Below are 22,495 nucleotides of genomic sequence, written 5' to 3'. Positions count from 1 at the left end.
TAAATATAGTAGTAAAAACGAAGAAATAATATGTGCATACCAAAGTGGTAAATATAAAGAGAAAGGAAATATGAGTAGCATCGACGCCGAGGTACTAGCAATAATATATGGGTTAAATAGCTTTAAACTATACATATTGAACAAAGAAGAAGTGTTGGTAAGAACAGACTGTGAAGCTATAGTCAAGTTTTACCAAACAATAAATAGTAAAGCAAGTAGCAAACGACGATGGTTAAATTTTATGGATGTTATATCTATATATAACAATATAGTCTTTGCATATGTAAAAGGAAAAAATAATGAATTAGTTGATAAGTTGTGTAGATTACAACTTAAAACTAATTAAACTAATTATATTTCAGCATGAGACCAACTAGCCAACATCCAGCAGACAAAAATAAGGGCATAGCCCAATTAGATTCATACGCTCGGACATTACTAGGTAAGATTAATTTTAGACCTCAAGGTACAGTTGAGATGATGAAAGGATTTATTTTGGTAAGATCAATTTAATTTTCTATCCTCAATGTAACCTATCTTTCAGAATCATGTCAGACTGTAATGTAGATAAATCTCAAAAATGTCTAGCAAACAATCTATGGATAGCCTATAATAAACAAGACACTAAATATTTTATTGCAGCAAACAATGGCATTGTGTCAATATTTTTCAGAGAAAAACAGAGAAAATAAATTTAAATATTATGTTGTTATACATGGTAAAACAAATGGTGTTTTCCAAACTTGGATAGAAGTAGTAGACTCAATAAATGGGGTAAAAAAACTCCTTTTTTCAAGGGCTTTAATAATTTTACCAAAGCTCTAAACTATGCCAGAGGAATGCTTGCGCCAAATTACTATATTTCTCCATCTCTCAAACAAAGACCAACCCAAACTCCTCAGTATAACATCCAAAAAGATTCAGACAAAATAATTTTTTGTGATCATTGTTCTAATATGACTGAGGCCTTCAAAGGACTCAATGCTAAAAATGAAGCCCTCATTCAAAAAAATGTGAGACTTATGAAGCAGCTAGAAACAGTCCAAGATAAATATGTTTCTAAGGCAGACATGAGTACTCAAACTCTAGACGAGAGTTCTCCATCTCAATCAAAAATGGATGAGAAGGGTGTGCATTCCCCTCTGAATGCTAAGAAATCTACTGTATCGAATCAAGATATAGCTAGTTCGGTTCAAACGATAGCCGGTAAAGACATATCAAATCCGTTGATGGCTGTCATATTGCCAAAAAGTGAAGAAGAAGGATCTTCTTCCTCACGAAGAAGATTACCTAAAACTTTTCAAAGAGATAGTTCCAGAAAGACTATGGCTCTGAAAAAGAAAAAAAATGAACAAATCCAAGCCATAATTAAACAGACACTAGAACAGTTCTTCAGAGACCAAAGACAAGATAAACATGTTATTAAGGACAGTCCCAATCCAAATAATGATAGATTAGTTTCAATACAGATGAATACACCAGTCCAATAAGAACTCCAAGTTCCAATGAAGACTATGGAAGTGATAATTATCAAAACGCCCAGGATCCATATGAAGATGACGATTCAGGCATGAATTTCAACTTTATATATATATATGGTGGCAACAACTCTCTCTCTCTCTCTCTCAAAACACACATTTTTATTCATATAAAGTTAGAGTAACTCGTTGTGTATAAAATGTAAAGAAATGCAAGTGATGGTTCATTCGACTTCAACTGTTGAAATGATTAGATTTGTATGTGTCACTTTCTAACCCTCTTCATTTTTTATTCATAAAATAATGGTAGGAGTATTTTTTGATCAAATTATTGACGGTAGGGGTATTTTTTGATCAAATTATTAATTGAGGATATGTTTGTTCAATTTTGTATAATTAAGAGCATTTTTGACATTTTTTTAATATAAAAAATACTATTTTATATGACCGATTAGAAATAAAAGATTCTCACATGAATTGAAAGGAGAGTGTAACAGCTGACATTCATGAAACTAAAAAAGAAATAAAAGATTGTAGCATGAATTGAGAGGAGAGTGTAACAGTTAACATTTATTAAACTAAAAAATAAATAAAAAATTATCACATGGTAATAGGTTTCATAATTAATTAATAGATGAGAAAGACCCATCTAGGAATAAAGATAATACATAATTTTTTGAATTAAATATAATATATCATTTTTTTGTGAAATTTATTTTAGGAGATTGTATGACGTTGATTAGAGGTGTCAATGATTTTCAAAAAAATCAACTTCACTGACTGATCCAAATTGTACCGCACTAATGAAAGTGACTACAAGTGACAACATAATTAACAACACTCAAAGTCCTAACACTAAAACTTCTTATAGTACTCCAATTGAAGCTAAATTAGTTCTAACATCTCAACTTCCGAATAGTAATTAGTAAACTACAAAGTATTCCAACGATCTTGGATAACAAACTACAAGTTATTTGATATCTTTTCTCTCTTATGATTTAAATTTTTTCTTATTGGATACATAAATTAACTAAACTCAATTTTTAAGTTTCATATTGATTGATTTTTTTCCGCTCATGTTATGTAAGTTATATTTTAATTTCTTCTCTTAATATTATTTTACACTATCATAATATAATGGGATGAATCTCTATCCTTTTTTTCTTGATTCATCACCTTTGAAACAATAAAAATGTCTAGACATTTTTTTTCAAAGTCATACTCAAGTATTACATGGTAGCATGTTCTCACTTTCATATTTAAAAAAAATATAAAAAAAAATTAATCGAACCGTACTGATACCGAAGAAAAATTAAGATAATGGGATGGTTTTGAAAAATCTAATTTTGATTATAAAAAATAAAATAATCAAAAAATGATATGATATAAATTTTATAAAATAACCGCTCAAACTGTACCATTGATATCTCTAAAATTGATGGCCTAAGCACTCAATTGGTTTGGCCACCCTCATTTTGCCTTATTAGCTCTAAGAAAACTCTTAATAGAGGTCTAGATCATTTGTTTTACACATACCTCATTTGTTTGTATTTAATGAAGGTCTTAATAATCTTTCAGATTTTAGTCATTAAATTTATTTGTTTTCAAAGCCTGAATCTTAATCATTCAGATATCAATCATTAAGTCTGTTTGTTTTCAAGGTCTAAATCTTAATCATTAAGTGCGTTTAACACCCCAAAAATTTCTACGCCAAGACCTGAAGCATTTTTCAGGTACGTATAGGATCGTACTCGATGACTTTAAAGTTCATTCATGAGTTAGGATCAATTCCTAAGTAATTCAAGGGTATTATATGTGATTTAGGGTCATAAGGGATCCCAAAAAAAAAAAAACCAAGTCGAGCCTAAAGAATTAGTCTCGGCTAAGTTTCCGAATGAGTTCGTATAAGGGTCAACTTCCAATGACCATATCTCTTTTAATATAACGAACTGGGTGGCCCATGACCTACCAAATTAAAGGTCTTTAAGTCTTCTTTCCAACGCCACTGAGATTGCAATTTTTGAAGTTCGGAGTCAAAAGTTATGGCCATTTGACTACAGACTAGTACTGCAGGAATTTCAGGCCTGGGCGACCAATGCAGGAAATTTAGGCTTGGCGCCCCACGCCACTATAGCGCCAGAAAACAGCCTCAGTAGTTTGGGGCTTGGCGCGACGCGCCACTATTAGATGTGCAGGATTTTAAGCCTATTTTGGCTTGGCGCTGCAGTGGCGCGACGCGCCACTATAGCGCCAGCAGGAGTTTTGCCCAATTTCCAGAATTTTGATGAAGGGCAGTTTGGGCATTTTTCCTAAAACATATATACACTAACATAGGACGTTTTAGACTCATTATTTTCAGTTTTTCACCTCTCAAAAGAACCCTAAACTTCATCCTCTTCTCTCTCAAATAATCCCCTCTAATTTTTCTATCAAACTCAAGGATTCAAGGCTCCTCATTGAAGACCAAGACTTCTCCAAATCTTCTTCAAGTTCCTCCCTAAGGTATGTGGGTTTTCATCCATGGGTTCTTCCACCCATGGAGCCCAAATATTTTCTCAACTTTGCATATCAATTTTTAAATGATGAAATCTTATGTTATTTTACCTAATGGTTCCAAATGCATAGATTATAGTATATTTAAGTTTATTTACTCCTATTGATATATATGTGTATTGACTCTTAATTTCAAGTGATGAAAAATTTTAGGAATTTTCATACTATGATTCCAAATGTATAGATTCTTGAATATTTGAAGTTTATTACCTATATTGACTTATGTTGATTCTTATTTACATGAAATGGATGGTTTATCAAGGTACTTATATGAAAGCTTGAAAGTAGTTTTAAAGTGCATATGGTGTGCTATTTTTAAGATGTTTGATTTGATGCATTCATATCACTCTCATGCATACAAGTATTCTTTAAATGTATTTGAAAGTTATATGAAATGAACCCACCTAGTTTTCTTATGTTGAAATGAAGTTGAATTGAAAGTTTGACTCCAAATAAAAGTTTATGAAGCAAATGCCCATGTTTAAGGGAGTCTTGTGAAATGATTGAATGAATGATTGATTGATAAAAGGGCTTCTTAGCCAAATTAAGGTTTCAATGTGAAAGGACAATTCTCACATTGAATCAAATGAAATGTCTAAGGTTATGATATGACATGTTTGACCTCCCTATAGGCCGTCAATGCTTTTGAACATTTTTCCAAAATGGAAGGTCCGATTAGCATGGTACCCGGAATGCCATCACTGATTGTAGACCTAATTTTCTTATAAATCAAGGTTCATTAGTAGAACGGTAAATAGGGCATGGTAGTCATGATGATATTATAAACCAAAGGTTTTAATGAGCTATTCCACCGATGATGATTTGATGTCTAAAGTTATACAATGCTTATGTTATTATGATATATAAATATTATTCCATGGGATTTGACCTAGCACCGAATGTAGCATGTAGATGGGAACTCGACCTAAGGGGTTCTTAAGTAAAGTCTCATGTTGCATTAACTATGTGCCACCATAGGAGCCCTTGTCGGCTAGGCCTTTGTAGCCACCAAATGTTAAATAATTAAATGTAATCTGAATGGAGTTCTACCTAGCAAGTAGTCTCCCCGTGCCAACGTAGGGGCTTATGTTGGATTCCATGTAATAGCTCGCATGGTCTTAAATGTCGGTTATGGTCACTTCCCCACAAAATGAATATTTTAAAGTTTCATATGATGATGTCTAATGCATGCATTCACTTATGCATATTGCTTACTCATGTCTCTCTTATGTTCTTCATTTCATAGCATACTCACATACTTAGTACATTCAAAGTATTAATGCATACTTTTGCCTACATGATATCACCATGTAGGAACCGGCATCACTCCTCGACCCCCCTCCACGTGGCTAGCTCAAGTTAGTTGAAGATTTCTTGTGGTGAGTTCCCATGTTTCGGGAACGACATCCTTTTTATTCTAAGCATATGTTATGTAGAATAGTAAGACTTTTATTAAGACATTTCTTGACACTTATATTGAGGGTGAGCTAGGGACATGTTTTAGCCCCCGCCAAGCCTATTAGTAGAGGTATGTTTGGACATAAATGAAAAAATGCTTTTATTTCCGCTTATTGTTGTTTACCATTACCAATGAAATGCTTAATGAATGCTAGTAGGCTTGGGTGAGGTACCTTCGGGTGTCTCATTCGCCGTGTCACGTCTAGGCCCTAGGCTCGGGTTGTGACAGTGCGTTTGTTTTTCTTAGTTTATAACCACTTAATGGGTCTGAATAGGTTAGAAGAATAAGATCTATAACAAAGTCTTAATATAATTAAAAATTTTATTTAAAAATTTATATAAATATGACAGTTCACCATCACTTCGTCTACTTTAACCCACTATGCAACAACAATCAATCACCACCACTTACTATCCACAACCACCTTCCTCAACCCAACTTAACCACAACTATCAGCAATCACCACCACCTATTATCCATACCCCCCATCCTCAGCATAACAACAACTCTCATCAGTCACAAAAATCAATTGTCATCACCATTAGCTACCAAAAATAATTATTACCACCAACCATTATTACATTCACTAATCACTATCGATAATTACTACAGTTAGTCATAATTATATATCACTAACACCCATCGTCATTCACCACTGTCATTAGTTATCAGTATAATTCCACTATAATTATCAATTGCTACCAACAATAACCACGTAAATCACTAGTACCAACCACTATACCATATTGCTTCCAACAATAACCAAGTAAATCACTAGTACCAACCACTATATCATAATACTATCCAAAACCACCATCATCAGTAAACACCATCCCAAATTGGCACATGCAATTACTATCATTAGTCATTACCACTCCTATTTGCCATATAAATTTTTTAAAATATTTTATTGATATAATATTAGATCAATTCAGTATTTTATTTGAATTTTATATTTATTATTTTTTAAATAAAGATAACTTTTATACAAATGTTTAGAAAACAAACAAACTTAACTATTTAATGTTCAGATCTTAACGTAACATCTTAATATTCAGATGTGTTTTCAGATTTAGACCTTTAAACCTTAATACACATCTTAATATTCAGATGTGGATTTAGATTCAAATGTCTTGATCTTAATACTCATGTTAATATTCAGATGTACATTCAGATTGAGACATTTTAATCTTAATGAAGATAAATGATGTCAAATCATGTGTAGGTTTCTAAGCAATCAGTTAATGAAAAGATTTAGACATCTTAATTTTAATAAAAACAAATGAGGTCAAATCATGTGTAGGTTTCTAAGCAATCACTTAGGGCCTGTTTGAAAAGCCACCTAGTAATTAGAATTGGTGTAATTACTAAGGTAATAATTACTAGCCTAGTAATTACATAATCTAGTAATTACAATGACCTGTTTGTTTGTCACAGTGGAATTTCAATGTAATTACAATTGTTATGTTTGATTGCACAAGTATAATTACAAGGTTATATTAAATTTTAAAAATAAAAGTTAATTTTCTAAATTTAAAATTTATGTTAGAAAAATAAGGATCTTTATAGATGATATTAAATTAAATATTAATTAATAAACATATGTTCTTAACTAATGTTATAAATAAATATTTTATTTATATTTTTAAATTAGTATACTTAAATAATTTAATCAAATAAACTAAAAGTATAAGATTTTTATGAACATCATGAAATGTATATTTGACAAAAATGTTAATATTATAAATATAATGTCATAAAATTATTATTAAAACATTTGACAAAAAAAATCTATCAAGTTTAACTAAACAATAAATGTTTTGCAATGTGAAATATCAAGTCAATAGTACTAAATAAATGAAATTGAAAATATGACATAAATCCTAAATTTGAAACAAAAAATTTAACATAATGCTCTTATATCAAATTTTAACACAACGTACATAAATATGATTTTAAAAATTAGAATACTAACAAAATTATTTTTAAAAAGAAATAGAATAATAAATAAATAAATAATATGAAAAATTGAATGGAATGAAAAAATAAAGGTTAAGAATGAGAATGAAATGAAATATAAATTAAAAAATTAAAAATATTGACCCTTTCGTGAACTAGAACCAGGGGAGGATGAGAGGAAAAGGGGATCAAAATATTCCATCAATAGAGTTCGGGCTTTCCATTCTTCCTCCTCCCCCCCTCACTCCCCCTTATCCCGCCTGGGGAGTACATTCGCAAGAATGAAACTCAAAAGAATTGATGGGCCCTCGCTCTTCTGACAAACTCAAAAATATGTAATTCTCAGCATATATATTTAAAAAATATTAGAAGAATAAAAATATTTTTTAAAAAAATAGTAGAAATAAAAAATAAATTAAAATTAAAAAATATAAATATAAATAGAAAAAGAATTTTAAAAAGCATAATGTTACATTATATAATGTGATTACACCAATTTCTTACCCTCTCTTGGGAATTGAAGAGTGTGTTTACTCTCCTTCAATTACACTCAATTCCTTTCTTACCAACAAACATGCCAATGCTCTTAATGAAAAAGGAAGTAATCGGACAATGACAATTAGTAAGTGTTTGTTTTCGTGATTGAACGTTTGTTAAAAAAGATGTTTTGCAAATAATTGTAAAATTATAAATATCTAAATTAAATAAAGCAATACTAAATATTTTAAAATTTTAAAATGAGATTATAATCGGTAGAAGTAGATGTACTATTCAACTACGAATTTGAATTTGAAGTACACTTACTTTTGCTTGGGTAAATTAGATCAACTTTTTCGCGTGCATTAACTAGTTGGAAAATTATAAAAGAGACACGACCTGTGCATTTTTAGAACTCAACACCATCATTTGCACCGACCGCCTATTTTCCCCTGCACATCTTAGATTTCTCCACCGGATTGCTGCTGTTAACTGTTCCGGTGGCGGTGTCCGATCAAAACCCTAAACCCTAAATCAATTTTCCCGTCGATCTATCTGTTGGTATTCTACTGCTTGCCATTATCTTGATATTCTTTCATTCATGAAAAAGGAAGAAGGAAAATTCAAGAACTTGTTGGTTTTTTGAAGTTACATTAGTATTTTCAAATGCATGTTTTTAAAAAGGTAAGTTATGTTGTCATCCTCGCAGGTTATGTTAAGGATGTTCAAGAATTTGTTTTCCCCAACTTCGCACGCTACCGGTGCATCTTAGATTACTCCACGGGATTGCTGCTATATTAACTGTCCCATTGACGACGTCCGATGAAAACCCTAAATCAATTTTCCCGCCGTTCTATCTGCTCAAGTAAATACTACTGCTCTTCCCATTATCTTGCTTTTCTTCTGTCCATTAAAACACAAAGAAGGAAAATTCGAGAACTCGATATTGCCAGATTATCTTGGAATTCTTGCATACTATAAAGAAAAAAATCAAGAACTTGTTGGCATGCATTCTCTTTAAGAAAAATTCAAGAACTTGTTGGCTTTTTGAAGAAATTGTAGTTTTTAAGAATTTATTGTCAAGCAAATTCAAGAAGTCTTTAAAAATAAATAAATTATGTTGTCATTCTCGCAGCCTATGTTAAGGATGTTCAAGAATTCGTTTTTACTTTTTAGGGAAATGGGGAGTATTACGCGAATACCTGAGGCTATTTGGAGTTCAATTCGGACAGGGGTTATCATGTTGTTGAGGAGTTGGTTTTCAACAGCCTCGAAGCTGGTGCCACCAAGGTGTGCTAATTTATCCTTTCAAAGTTTCAATACTCTATATGACTTTACTAGGTGTTGAATGGAAAGATGTGGAGTCTGTTCTTGAAGGCCCCACTCTCACAACTCTAAAATTTTTTTAAGTAGTTTAATTATTAGAAGTTGTGATTTGTAGTATCTTGAATGAGGACACTCAATTGGACAGGCTTTCATAAACGCCCTCACTGGCCATTTTCCTTTACATGGTCTAGACCTTTTGACTTCGATTGTATCTTAAAAATGGAAAATTGTGCCATGTAAGAGAATGGGGAATTATGGTTCATCCTTTCTGATTTTGTTAATGTTTTGAGGATCAGTAAAGATGGGCTGCTGAAAAAATCATAGTTAAGTGCCTAACGATGGCAAGTCGTCTTTCATGCAGTTTTAATCATTTAGACTAATTGCACCTGCAAATTTTTGTGTTGTTTGCACAAAAGGCAGAGACCGGTGAGGCTCTTCAATAAATTCTTATGTTCCTTTGTTTGCTACTTCTGATGACGGGGGCATATGCTTTATATGAAAATTGATACTATTTTTTCTCCTCTTAGTATGATGCTCCATTCTAGTATCATAATTTTTTTTCCAAATGAATATTCTTTTATCACAACACTTATTTCTTTTTCCATGAGATTTACTTCCTTGTAGGACAGTTCTTTTTGTGTTTGTTATTCTTATACGTTGTGTACTCCTAGATTGAACTTTAACCCAGTTTCCACTTTCCACCAGGTATCTGTTGCTATAGGCATTGACACCTGCTATATTAAGGTGGTTGACAATGTTAAGAATTAGTTTCTTTGACATTGATCTAATGCATTTTGATGTGCAAAAAGTTCTGCTCAATTTATTATTTTACTTAATCACCTGAAGTCGGTACCTTCTTTTGAAGGATCTGGTGTCTCACGAGATGGATTGGTGTTGATGGGAGAAAGATATGGTAATCTTTTTGCAAAATGTTGGACTGACATCATCTTTCTATTGTATTGATGCTTATGTATATAATTTATTATGCCCGACCACTATGATGTTCATAACTTGGAGTGATTGTTATTGTCTATGGGATTGCATGCATTACCTCAACTGATAGGCTGTTTGACGGTTTGTGTTCATTGATATTGTTTTACAGATGTTCTTTTATATATTATTTTCTGGTTTACTTGTCATTGGGAAAACTGGTATGGCTGTACATAACACAAAATATTGATGCTTACATTTTGTTTTTGCTTTTATTGTAAGATGTTCATGTACATCTCAATCCTGGTGCTTCATTTGCAATATATTTATATGTATCCCCCTTTTTTTTGGTGCTTCATCTTCTGTTGTGCTTCCTTTTTGTGTGGTTATTTTAACTATGGTTTTGTATGCTTGCTTTCCACCAGCGACATCAAAATACAGCCATTCAGATGATATGCATGCTTTCCTAGCAAGCTTTGGCTTTAATGGAGAGGGTTTGAGCTCTACTTCTGACATTTCTTTTTGGAAATTCAAAAACTCATGGGAGGCCAAATGGATATCGTAAGGTTTTGAAGGTGAAGTTCTTTTGAGTTTTAATTGGTAGTATCCATTAGGATAGGTATAAAATTACTAACCTGGTCTTTGTTCTTGCCACTGTTTACAGGATGACAAGTGTTTGTACCTTGGAATTGATGACTTCAGAGAAGATGTTGGTACAACAGGTAGTTCTGACATGAGTTGATACATGAGTTGACTGTTGTTTGCTAATAAGGAGATTTGTTGGGATTTTTCTTTTTGTAGTCATTTTTTCGTGATGTATTTTGCAACCAACCTTTTTTAAAGGAAGCAAATGCATTCCAAGCACTTCTAGTTTTCTCAAAATCAAACAAGTCAAAAAATATTGAATTACATACTTTACTTTTGAAGCTGTACTCTGATCTGATTGTACAAGTCTACCTGATACATGATACATGAGTTGACTGTTGTTTGCTAATAAGGAAATTTGTTGGGATTTTTCTTTTTGTAGTCATTTTTTCGTGATGTATTTTGCAACCAACCTTTTTTAAAGGAAGCAAATGCATTCCAAGCACTTCTAGTTTTCTCAAAATCAAACAAGTAAAAAAATATTGAATTACATACTTTACTTTTGAAGCTGTACTCTAATCTGATTGTTCTTTTGGTTTGCATATATAATCTTGGAAGTCCAAAGAGGTTTTTGCGTTCTCCGAAAGTCTCTGCTAAGAATCACCCTTGCGCATCCCAGTGTCTCCTTCAAAACTGTTTATATTGAAAGGTCCGTCTTTGATACACTAGCTAACTTAAGGATATTTCCTGTCTGGTTTCTTAGATTTTGTTCATTTGCATGCAGTGAGGATGACCTGCTTTTCCTTTTCCTTGTCGCTGTTGTCCACTGGGTTTGGGTATTCATCTGAGTTCCCTTAACAAATTGAATGCAAGTGTTTGTGCATTCAAGCTTTAAGGATATATCTCAGGTCCTGATGTTTACACAATGAAGGTATACTGGCCCAAATTTTATGGATGAAGAGATGTGATTAGTCATCTTTTCTTTTCTTTGTTTCCCTAACAACCACTGTTTAATTTGCAGGTCCTTGAGTATTTCTGTATCCACTTTAAGAAACAGAATACTAATCTTTGGTTAACATTTAATATATCGGATGCTTGTTTTTTATAGTGTTTTTGTTTTCCTTGACCTTTGTATTGCATATATCAATTCAAGATTTGTTTCCAATGGACCACTACATAAATTGCCCAAGATCTTTATATGATTTGACTTTGGAGCCTTCAAAGACCTCTGTGGAATTTAAGGTATGATTTTTTGTTGACATTTATGATTTAATTTTTGTTGGGGGTTGGGAAACGAATGCGATTCTTTGGTTTTACTTTTGTAGAATTGAGTGTGTTAGGCTTTGATTTGTGATAATTGGTTTGGGTGGTTCTTTGTAAAAATATATTTCAAAACACCTAATTATTATTTTGAAACTTTAATGTGGGTGAAATTAATAGGTTAAAACTGGCTAAACATTACTATTTATTACTATTCATATAGGATTTCAATGTATTTAAGAGGACCCCCTAACAGTTATAAGGCCCTTGCATCACAGTTGTTCCCGAGAACAACATACTCTCTCCCTTTGATTATGGGAGAACAATGCAATCTTTTGGTTGCGAAACCAAACAGACCAATGTTAACAAGGACATGTCATACATATTTGTATTACTGATTGTAGTGTTGTATTTCTCATTACAATGTGTTTGCTGCTTCTAAGACTGACAACTCTCAATGTTTGAACTCAGACTCCTGGTTTTTGCTTACCCAATCATTTCTGCTTCCCTTTAAATGGATTTTGCAGTCTTTTTCTTCAAATTTACATCAATTTTCATAAATCTAGATATTTGCTACATCAATCTTCTTGGAGCCTTGCTATCTTTAGGAGATTGTGACATCCTACTGTATTTTGATTTTTTAGTGGGATCAGGGTAGAGGGGTGGCTCATATTCTCAGGAGTTTCAAACTTGTAGGTAAATCTGGGTCATCTAATTCACAATAAAATTTTCTGTTATTCATAAAAAATTGAGCCCTACCAAAAAATTTAGGTTGATCTGCAGCTGTGGAGTTTGGAAACACAGCTTTGACCTATTAAATATGCTAAGACTGTTGATGTTTGGCATTATTCTAGAGACTCAGGAGCTTTCGAGGATACTTTTTTATGTATCCTTTGTTTCAAAAGGTACCAACTTACCTCCTTCAGGTTAGAGTTACTGAGTATCTTTTCTCTTCTTTGAAGAAATAAAATAGAGAAATATATTAGTGACTTGGATGTTAGAGGAAGTAACTTCATTTAAACATTTTACACTACTCTAATGTTCTAACAGTTTTAATAAATACTATAAATCATTAGCTAGAATAGGCTCCGAGGAAGTGATGAAATCTTATTTTTCTTTGATGAGTGGAGGAAATGGGAGCACATGTAACCAGCTACTCTAATGTTCTAACAGTTTTAATAAATACTATAAATCATTAACTAGAATGAGGGGATTAAGGAAAAGCTAGAATAGGCTCCAAGGAAGTGACAAAATCTTGTTTTTCTTTGATGAGTGGAGGAAATGGGAGCACATGTAACCAGAAGACTCTGTTTGGTTCCTCTTAGTTTTCGCTTGCAGTCCATGGACTAGATCAAACTTGAGAATTGTTGCACTTTTAGGATTACTGAATTTTGTTTCAACGGATTACATTGTCTGATTCTGTAGACATTTTGCTATGAACTGGATAGGAAGCTATTGACTTCAATTCCGTGTTATTTGTTAAAAGTGCTGGTCATCACCTGCTCAGAGTTTCTACTTTGTGTACCATATGTAGGTTAAGACGGGAGTGGTTTGACTTATCGGCACAAAAAAGGAAGAAAAAGGCGGTGTGTGTGGTTTTTCTCTTTATTGAGGATATTGTCGTGAATCTCTGGACTGCAAGTAAATTCTGCCGGTGAGAGCAATTGAGATATCAACATTTTTATGCAACATCACTTAGGATTCATTTTGTTTGATGTTATTGGTACATGTGGTTTTGTCCACTCCACATTCCCTTCCCTGTAGGCTATAGTTCCCCACCTACCTTCCTAAAAGAAGGGGGAGAGGGGGGAGGAAACAAATTGTGGAAGGTTTCGTTAGTGGAAGAGAGTTACTTAAGCATCAGATGGGTGCAAAGCATCTCAGTGCTATGACATCGTGTAGTTTTTTCATTTTTTTTTTCTCTTAAGAATATAGTTGTTGAAGTTTCCTCTCCTCATCTATTGCTATCCCATTCCCTGCTCCTCTTTTCAGATATACCTGTGAATTGTGATATCAAGAAAAAGAGGTGCAGGGCACAGAGTTGCAAAGCTACACTTGAGCTTCCTTCCCAGCAGCCAAAGAAACTGATTGGAGAGTGCACTGTCCGGAGAGAGATTCGATCTTCGCAGAATATTTTGTGGGGAAATGCTTCTGAAAAGCGTTATCCTGAGTCCAGATTCCTCTTGTCAAATTGAAAGTTCAAGTCGGTCAATTGATGGATCTCTTGCTGATTGCACAGTTGATGTAAACTCGAAATTCAGAAGCTCTGTGCAATCCCTTTCATCCAATGCCAGGTAATTTGTCCTTGAGTGCTTGTTTGTGTTAATAATCAACGATGTCAGAAAATGTGTGCAACTAATTAATGTTCTTTTCCACCGTGCAGAAACTAGACTGTTAAGGAGACTGCAGCATTCTGCAAAAGCTATCTGCTCAGAGCTTCCACAGCAGTCGTCCCATCAGTGTGATTAGTCTTCCACCCAAAGTTGTGTTGACGGTGTATTCCCTGATGAAAGGTAATGTTATCAAATTTCTTAGGAGGTTTAAGTCTGTTTCTGATATTATCTCAAATATGTTAGTAACTTGCACAATCTGATGTTTCTCTCTTCAGGACAAGTGTGAAAATGAAACTTGTTAACATCTGGAATAGCAAATTACAAACTCAAGGGGAGTGCAGGGAGTGCACAAGTACACGCGATGGGGAGTCAAAAGAAGGTTAACCAATCCTGCCATTTGTTCCTAATCTGAAAGCTGAATTTTTCTTGTGCGTTTTTTAGTTAATTAGCTTCATATCTTTCACCCACTTTTCAAGATTATCTTAGACTGCATTCTTATTAATCATGAAAGCATTAGAGATTACCATGTCGCTTTCTAAGTTTCCAAGGCCACATAGTCTCTTTCAAATTCCATCTTGTAATAAAATTGTCATGCCTGGCATTTTTTTATTCAAAATTTGAGAATTTGCACCAACAAAAACTAAGTTTCTTAATTCTGGGACAGAACGGAGGGACTTCCTTCCAAAGATCACAGTAAGATGGACTTTTACCCCTTCCAGTATGAGATGCAGAGTAGAACTGGAACAGAGAATTTAAGAATCAGGATATACTATACTCAATGTCTCTTTTGCGTCATGCATTTTGTTGGTGATTCATTGGTTCCTGCTGATACCATTGATAAAAACTGCCTGGAGGGTGCCAAAGTTCTCCAATAGGTTGATAAGATTGTGGCGGTCACAACACTTGCTATAATTGATCAGGACTATTCTGGCCATTCTTGGTTTCTCATGAATTCCTTATAGTGCAAAAAGGGCAGCCTGGTGCACTAAAGCTCCCGCTATGCGCGGGGTCCGGGGAATTCCTTATAGTGCATTTATTTTAAACAATTGTTTCTCTAAGGGATGGTTTGGTTGGATTCATTAGCAAATATAAATCATCATAAACTTCCGCATAAATAGTATAATATTTTTTGGCGATGTAAGAAAGTAATTTCCGCATAACTATGTAGCACTCAGTTATCTGCATTATATAGTCAAAGATTATGATCTTTTGTTTGATTCTAGCATTTATCTTCATTGGACATTACGCTAATTGTAATGTTCTACAGCATGCTGCAGATGAGCGAATTTTCCTGGAAGAACTGCCTGAGAAGGTAATGATTGTCTAAAAACTCATTGACGTGTTATTTCAACTTGGAGTCTGTAACAACATCAACAACAACGTACCCAGTGAAAAAAACTCATTGACGTGTTATTTCAACTTCTTTAGCCTGATCAGATAATGGTGCTCTACTTTTGGACATAGGATTTGATATCACCCAATTCTTCGTTTACTAACGTAGAACTCATACTGTTGGGAAATCTACACAGATAGGATCGCATACTTGGTTGGAGTCTGTAACAACATCAACAACAACGTACCTAGTGAAATCCCATAAGCACTTGGAGTCTGTATCTTATTGAATTATCAGGTCCTATCTGGACAAATGAGGAGAACAGTCTATCTTGATTCCGAGCAAGAATTGGTACATTGATTTTGGTAATAGGTAACATTGAATTTGAGTCTTGTGGGGATCTTTATAATAGGTAGCATTGATTTTGAGTCTTTGACTATGTTTTGCAGGTCATGCCTGAAATTGGTTACCAATTACTACACAACTATGCTGACCAAATTCAAAACTGGGGTTGGATCTGCAACGTTCATTCACAATCTTCAAGATCATTTACCAGGTAAGTTACTATCTTTGTTTAGATTTTCATTACACAACCAGTCTGTGGAACTTAATAAAATTGCCATTTACCAGAATCCATAAATTTTGCAACATTCATTAAAGTTGAACCTAACTCTGAGCATGAAGTTATATGTTTTGGTTAAAGCAGGAACTTAAATCTGATTCATAAGCAACCAACATCTGTCACACTTCTTGCGGTAACATTCTGTAATACTTGTCTCTGTCATATTATTCATTCAAATGGTTAAGTACATGTAAACCATTTGCAAATCAGTCTTAGTATTATAGTATTGATTGTAGTTGTTAATACAGGATTTAGGAAGTCATGTTAACTATTAGGAAATAAGAATTGGGATTAGGAATTATTGGGAATAAAGCTACCTGAGTAGTATAAATACAATAAGGCTGGGAGAGATTGCTCACCTATATTCTCGAAACTTTTACTACACTTTATAGCTTACTCTCTTCAACATTCATATTCCTCCCTCTGAAGCCTGTCTAAATGTGGGGAAAAAAGCATGATAAGCCCTTCTTCTCCGGTTAGTTCTTCCATTCCGAGGTATCAATAGCACAGTTTATATCAGTTCCGTGCTCCATCTTGTTGAAAGCAAGAAGGATTTTTGAGGGTTTAAGCCTTTCAAGTGTCATTTGTGCACATTGTCTCTTAAGAGGTCCATTTCATGTTTTAATTGGGTTTATTATAGTAAGTGAATTATGAATTGTAACTTCTAAGGGAAGAGCTTAATGCTGTAGAGGTTTTCTCTTTTTGATTTATAAAGCCTTGAAGCTTGAATAGCTTCCAACTTAATTTGGAAAACTATTCATGACATCATTCGTGTTTTAGGAAATACTCCATTAGCTAACAAGATTCTCTTGCACCTGTTTCATAAGAAAATGATTTTTTTCTTGATAATACAGGTTCCATGTATTTTGTGCGTTAATCTCTAACTGATGCGGATCTGTTAGAATTTATTCAACAGGTTAGTCCATTGACACTAACTTGCTCTCATATATTACTCCATTTTACTCTTAATCTTACTCATGGAATCTTGCTTAAATGTTGTGTCATGTTCTCTGATGGATCATCAATAGAGTACCCCAATCAATAGTCAATTGGATCCTGAATAACAAGGCTAGCAGGACTAAGTTCATATTTAATTTATGAATTTGTAACTACCTTGATGCTCTCTCCTCCATTACTAATGTCTTTGTTTTTATTTGTGTTGGAACAATAACTCTGATATGGATAGAGTGGAACAGATACAGTGGAATGAGGATCAATATAGCAGGCCAATTAATTTTGGGGGTGAAGCATAATTGATGGATTGATTCATCTGCAGTTAAAATGTTGCCATTCTATTTATTTTCGTAGGTGCAATTATGTTTGGAGATGCATTGTTTCTTCAGAATGATCTCTCATTGTTGAGGAGTTGAAGCAGGCAGACCTCATTGTGTTTTCAAGCGAGTGGAAAATTGCATTTCAGGAAATATCTGTGTTGGAACTGCATTTGATGGTATGTTTAAGAGAGGAAATTCCATACTATTAATGCCTGTAATTTGTGATTTATGTATATGTATATATGTGTGTGTGTGTGTGTGTATGTATGTTTTTTTGTTGATTACTACTGTATGTAGAGATGTTTGATTATTTATTCTAGTTGAAGTTGAGCTGGAACATACATATTGGTGCTTAAGTACTTTTAGCCCAGCTTATGGAGACAGTATATGTGCCTGTTTTGTTTCATCTTCTGACATGTTTCCTTTTTGTATGACCATTCTAACTATGGTGTCGTATGCTTCTTTTACACCAGTAACATCAAAATACAGTCATTCAGATGATATGCATGCTTTCACAACAAGCTATGGCTTTAAAGGAGAGACTCTGAGCTCTATTTCTAACGTTTCTTTGTTGGAAATTGTTACTAATACTCACAGGAAGCCAAATGGATATTGTAAGGTTTTGAAGGTACAATTCTTTTGAGATTTAGTGTGTATCCATTATGATAGGTATAAACCTACTAACTTAGTCTTTGTTTTTGCCATTGTTTACAGGACGGCAAGTGTTTGTACCTTGGAATTGATCATTTTGCTTTACATTTATTGTAATGTTCTACAACATGCTGCAGATGGGCAAATTCGTTTGGAAGAACTGCGTGAGAAGGTAATGATTGTCTAAAAATTCATTGAAGTGTCATTTCAACTTGGTGTTTGTAACTTATTGAATTATCAGGTCCTATCGGAAAGAATGAGGACAATAACCTATCCTAATTCTGAGCAAGAATTGGTACAATTATTTTGATAATAGGTAACATTGATTTTAAGTCTTGTGGGGATGTCTTGAAACACTTTATAATAGGTAACAATGATTTTTAAGTCTTTGACCATGCTTTTGCAGGTCATTCCTGAATTGGTTACCAATTACTACTCAGCTATGCTGATCAAATTCAAAGCTGGGGTTGGATCTGCAACAATCATTCTCAAACTTCTAGATCATTTACCAGGTAAATTACGATCTTTGTTTAGAGTTTCATCACACAACCAGTCTATGGAACTTGATAAAATTGATATTTACTAGAAATTCCATTGCATTAAATTTTGCTACATGCATTAAAGTTAAACCTAACTCTGAGCATGAAGTTATATGTTTTGGTTAAAGCTGGAACTTGAATCTGATTCACAAGCAGCCAACATTTGTCACACTTCTTGCGTTAACATCATATATTATTAAAAGTAGGAAGCTCCAAAATGCATAGTTGGATTACCATTTTACCCCTATATTAAATTAAGATATTATTAACATCTATTTAATTAAATAGTAAATAATAAATTATAATTACTTAATTATGCTTTGTATGAGATGTGGGTTGTATGTAATGGCTAATAAGTTATTATGGAACTTGAATGGCCAACAATCAGTTAAAAAATAGACAATAAAAAGAAGTAAATTGCGAACATTGAAAGAGAAGACTTGAATGCCCTCACCCCTAATTGGATTCAATGTATTAACGTGCATAAAACCAATTTTTTCATTCAATGTTGATTCCTTTCAACTTCCTACATTACATATTCATTCATTCCTACTTTTTTATTTTCTTCTTGTCACTTATAAAATAGATATGAAAACAATTGGACTTTGCCAAAAATCACTTTCATTAAAAAATATTTTTTCCATTTGGCATACCTGCTTACTATCTATAACACACACAATCAATTTATAGACTTAGCTGATTGATGAGAGTCAAAGGTAGATGTTTCATGCTGCATAAAGAAAGTTGTCAAGCATATTGATTGAAGGAAGTGAAACTCGGGCAAGGTTGTCACAGCAAAATTGTTTTCTTTTACTGTAACTATTGTTGTCCTCTATATGTTCTCTACATATATTTTCCATAATTATCATCATAAAACTAGATTTGGTTATATAAATTTTATCTATGATGTAGTACTTATTAATTTTCAGTGGAAAATAGTGTTACCTTTGTTATTTCTATATTATTGTTGTAACTAAAAAAAATTAATTCCAATATTAGGCTAATTACCAATTCAACTATAAACCTTACTGCTTTACTTCTTCTTCTCTTTAGTTTTAGCAGCAATAAGTTATGAATTATGTGGAATTTCCTAGGAGCTCTCACCCTTTTTGCTCCCTGGATAACTCTAACTCAGAACTTCAGATTGGAAGTGAGGGGTGCTTACCATCCGAGCAACTTCCTCTTGTTTATTTTCTGAAGTTGAATGTGTAATTTTATGAAATTAAAATCCAACCTTTTTACTAAGTCGACTAACAAAACTTTTAAAATATGCAAGTTTAAATCTTATATTAATGAATTTAAGTTTCTTTCACAATTTACTCTCCTTTTATAGTAAAATCACTAATAAGAAGAATTATAAATTAGATCAGAAAAAAACTTAGGTTAATGTATTAAATGACCAAGCATGGAAGGATGAAAATAGTGACTCTATCTTTCACTAATTTAATAAGATTGAAGTTTTATTTATCTTAACTTCAATGATATACAAGTAAAAGAATATTAGCAATGTAGAAAAAGATAACCTAGATCATCATAAACAAAAACTATATTTTCATATGATTTAATATATTACAATTACATATCAAAATTGATTTCGCAAAAGGGAGAAAAAAATAAGTACCTTAACTGACTTCCAAGAATACCATGATAAAGTCAGATTTATATATCTTGAAATACATGTGCGAAGAACTAGTTCTCTAATACTTGTCTGTCATATTATACATTCAAAAAGTTTATATGTAAACCATTTGCAAAACAATCTTAGAAGTGAAAGGTGTTAATACAGGATTAGTTGCTAACCTACATTCTCAAACCTTTTACTATATAGCTTATTCTCTTCAACATTCATAATCCTCCCTATGAAGGATATATGCCTGTCTAAATGTGGAAAACAAAGCCTAACAAGCACTTTTTCTCTGGCTAGTTATTCCATTCAGAGGTATCAATAACAGTTTATATCATTTCTGTCCATCTTGTTGAGCGCAAGAAGGATTTTTGAGGGTCCAAAAGTAACAAAATAATGCTAGACGTTATCTCTTTTTGAATTATAAGGCCTTGAAACTTGAATAGCTTTCAACTTAATTTGAAAACTATTTATGGCATCATTCATGTTTTAGAAAATACTCCACTAGCTAACAAGATTTTGTTGAACGTGTTTCATATGAAAATGATTGTTTTCGTAATAATACAAGTTCCTTGTATTTTGTGTGTTAATCTACTTGATGTGGATCTGTTAGAATTTATTCAAACAGGTTAGTCCATCGACTCTAACTAGCTCTCATATTTTACTCCATGTGACTCTAATCTTTCTCATGGGTTCTTGCTTATGTTCTTGCTTAAATGCTGTGTAATGTTCTCTGAGTAATGTATTTGCAACCCACAGCTTGCCGATACAGAAGGATCATCAATAGAGTACCCCCATCAGTGAACTGGGTCCTGAATAACAAGCCTTGCAAGAGTAAGTTAATATTTAATTCATGAATTTGGAGCTACCTTGATGCTCTCTCGCCTCCACCCACCCCGACAGAGAACAGGGAATTAGAACCAAAAGTGATTCTGAAGGCAACAATGAATCTCCAAACATAAAGCAGGCCAACTAATTTTGGGGGTGAGGCATAATTGATGTAATGTTTCCTGATGCTGCTATTGTATTTATTTATTTGTGTTTGGAGATGCATTGTTGCCTTCAGAATGTTCTCCCATTGTTGAGGAGTTTAAGCAGACCTCATTGTGTTTTGAAGTGAATGGAAAACTGCATTTCAGAAAATATTTGCATTAGAACTGCATTTGATGGTATGTTTTAAGAGTGGAATTCCATATTATTATTGACTGTAATATCTTTTCATTTGTAAGTGTGCTCATGGGCGATCAACTTTTGTCCTTCTTTTGCCAACTTGGGTGCTTTGCATGAGCAAATTTCTTACTTAGGTTCGTGCAGTAGGAGGTCCTCCGAGGCATGGCATGGATTACATCGGCATGAAATCAACCTAGAACGTGCAGCAAAGCGACTAAGATCAACTGTATCCTAGCGTTTAAAAGCTCTCGTGAGTATACCTAATTTGATTCTGCTTGCGATCAACTAGTTTTACTTTGAAGATATCCGGTCTGTGATTATCACATTGAAGGATAATCTGGATATGGAGCTCGGTACATCTAGTCAGATTCAATAAATAAATATATGTATTAAATGTAACACTAGCTTTTGGTGGTAGCAAGACTCTCTCTCAACACACACACATACATACACACGAAAAATAGGAAAAGGGAACAGATTGTACACTTTTCATGTAAAGTCATGGAAACTCATGTATATAGAATGTAAATAAATACTACGATTATGAATTAGATAATTTGATTGTAACATCATTCATCAATTTGTATTTCCCACTATTTAACCTTCTCTTTTTTGATCCATTAAGTAACAATAAGGTCATTTTTTGGACCAAATTTGTGACGGTCGCGACATTTTTAAATTACATTATTAATTGAAGGCATTTTTGTTCAATTTTTGAATTTAAAAAGATATTATTTTATTTGAATAATTTGAAATATAAGATTGTCACATGAATTTTGAGAGGAGAGAAATAAAAATTGTCAAATTGAGAGGAGTGCAACAAAACAATTAACTAGAGAGGAAAAGAAATTGTTTTCCTAGTTTGGGTACACTTCATGTGCCAAATACCCCCATAGTATATCTAAATTATACGTTATCTTGT

General features: G+C 33.2%; 1 long non-coding RNA gene across 20 annotated transcripts; it reads left to right on the top strand.

Annotated features, from left to right (window-relative positions):
• Positions 1-8,338: 8,338 nt before the first annotated feature.
• LOC129874890 (uncharacterized) lies at positions 8,339-22,159 on the top strand. 20 transcript variants are annotated; one of them, XR_008762975.1, is made up of 26 exons: positions 8,339-8,487; positions 8,636-8,791; positions 9,103-9,216; positions 9,958-9,996; positions 10,118-10,165; positions 10,608-10,757; positions 10,847-10,904; positions 11,386-11,476; positions 11,552-11,698; positions 11,789-11,804; positions 11,921-12,009; positions 13,562-13,681; positions 14,020-14,321; positions 14,411-14,540; positions 14,636-14,739; positions 15,628-15,672; positions 15,890-16,065; positions 16,143-16,249; positions 16,400-16,448; positions 17,170-17,231; positions 17,624-17,765; positions 18,063-18,217; positions 18,304-18,412; positions 18,482-18,556; positions 18,647-18,752; positions 21,163-22,159. It is a non-coding gene; the product is annotated as an uncharacterized LOC129874890 (long non-coding RNA). The 20 variants fall into 20 exon arrangements; XR_008762976.1 differs by having other exon boundaries at positions 17,344-17,765; XR_008762991.1 differs by having other exon boundaries at positions 17,170-17,765; positions 21,163-21,237; positions 21,721-22,159.
• Positions 22,160-22,495: the final 336 nt, after the last annotated feature.

Source organism: Solanum dulcamara, chromosome 11 (genome assembly GCF_947179165.1).
Source record: "Solanum dulcamara chromosome 11, daSolDulc1.2, whole genome shotgun sequence".
Lineage (NCBI taxonomy): Eukaryota > Viridiplantae > Streptophyta > Magnoliopsida > Solanales > Solanaceae > Solanum > Solanum dulcamara.
This window is presented reverse-complemented; position numbering and strand designations above follow the sequence as displayed.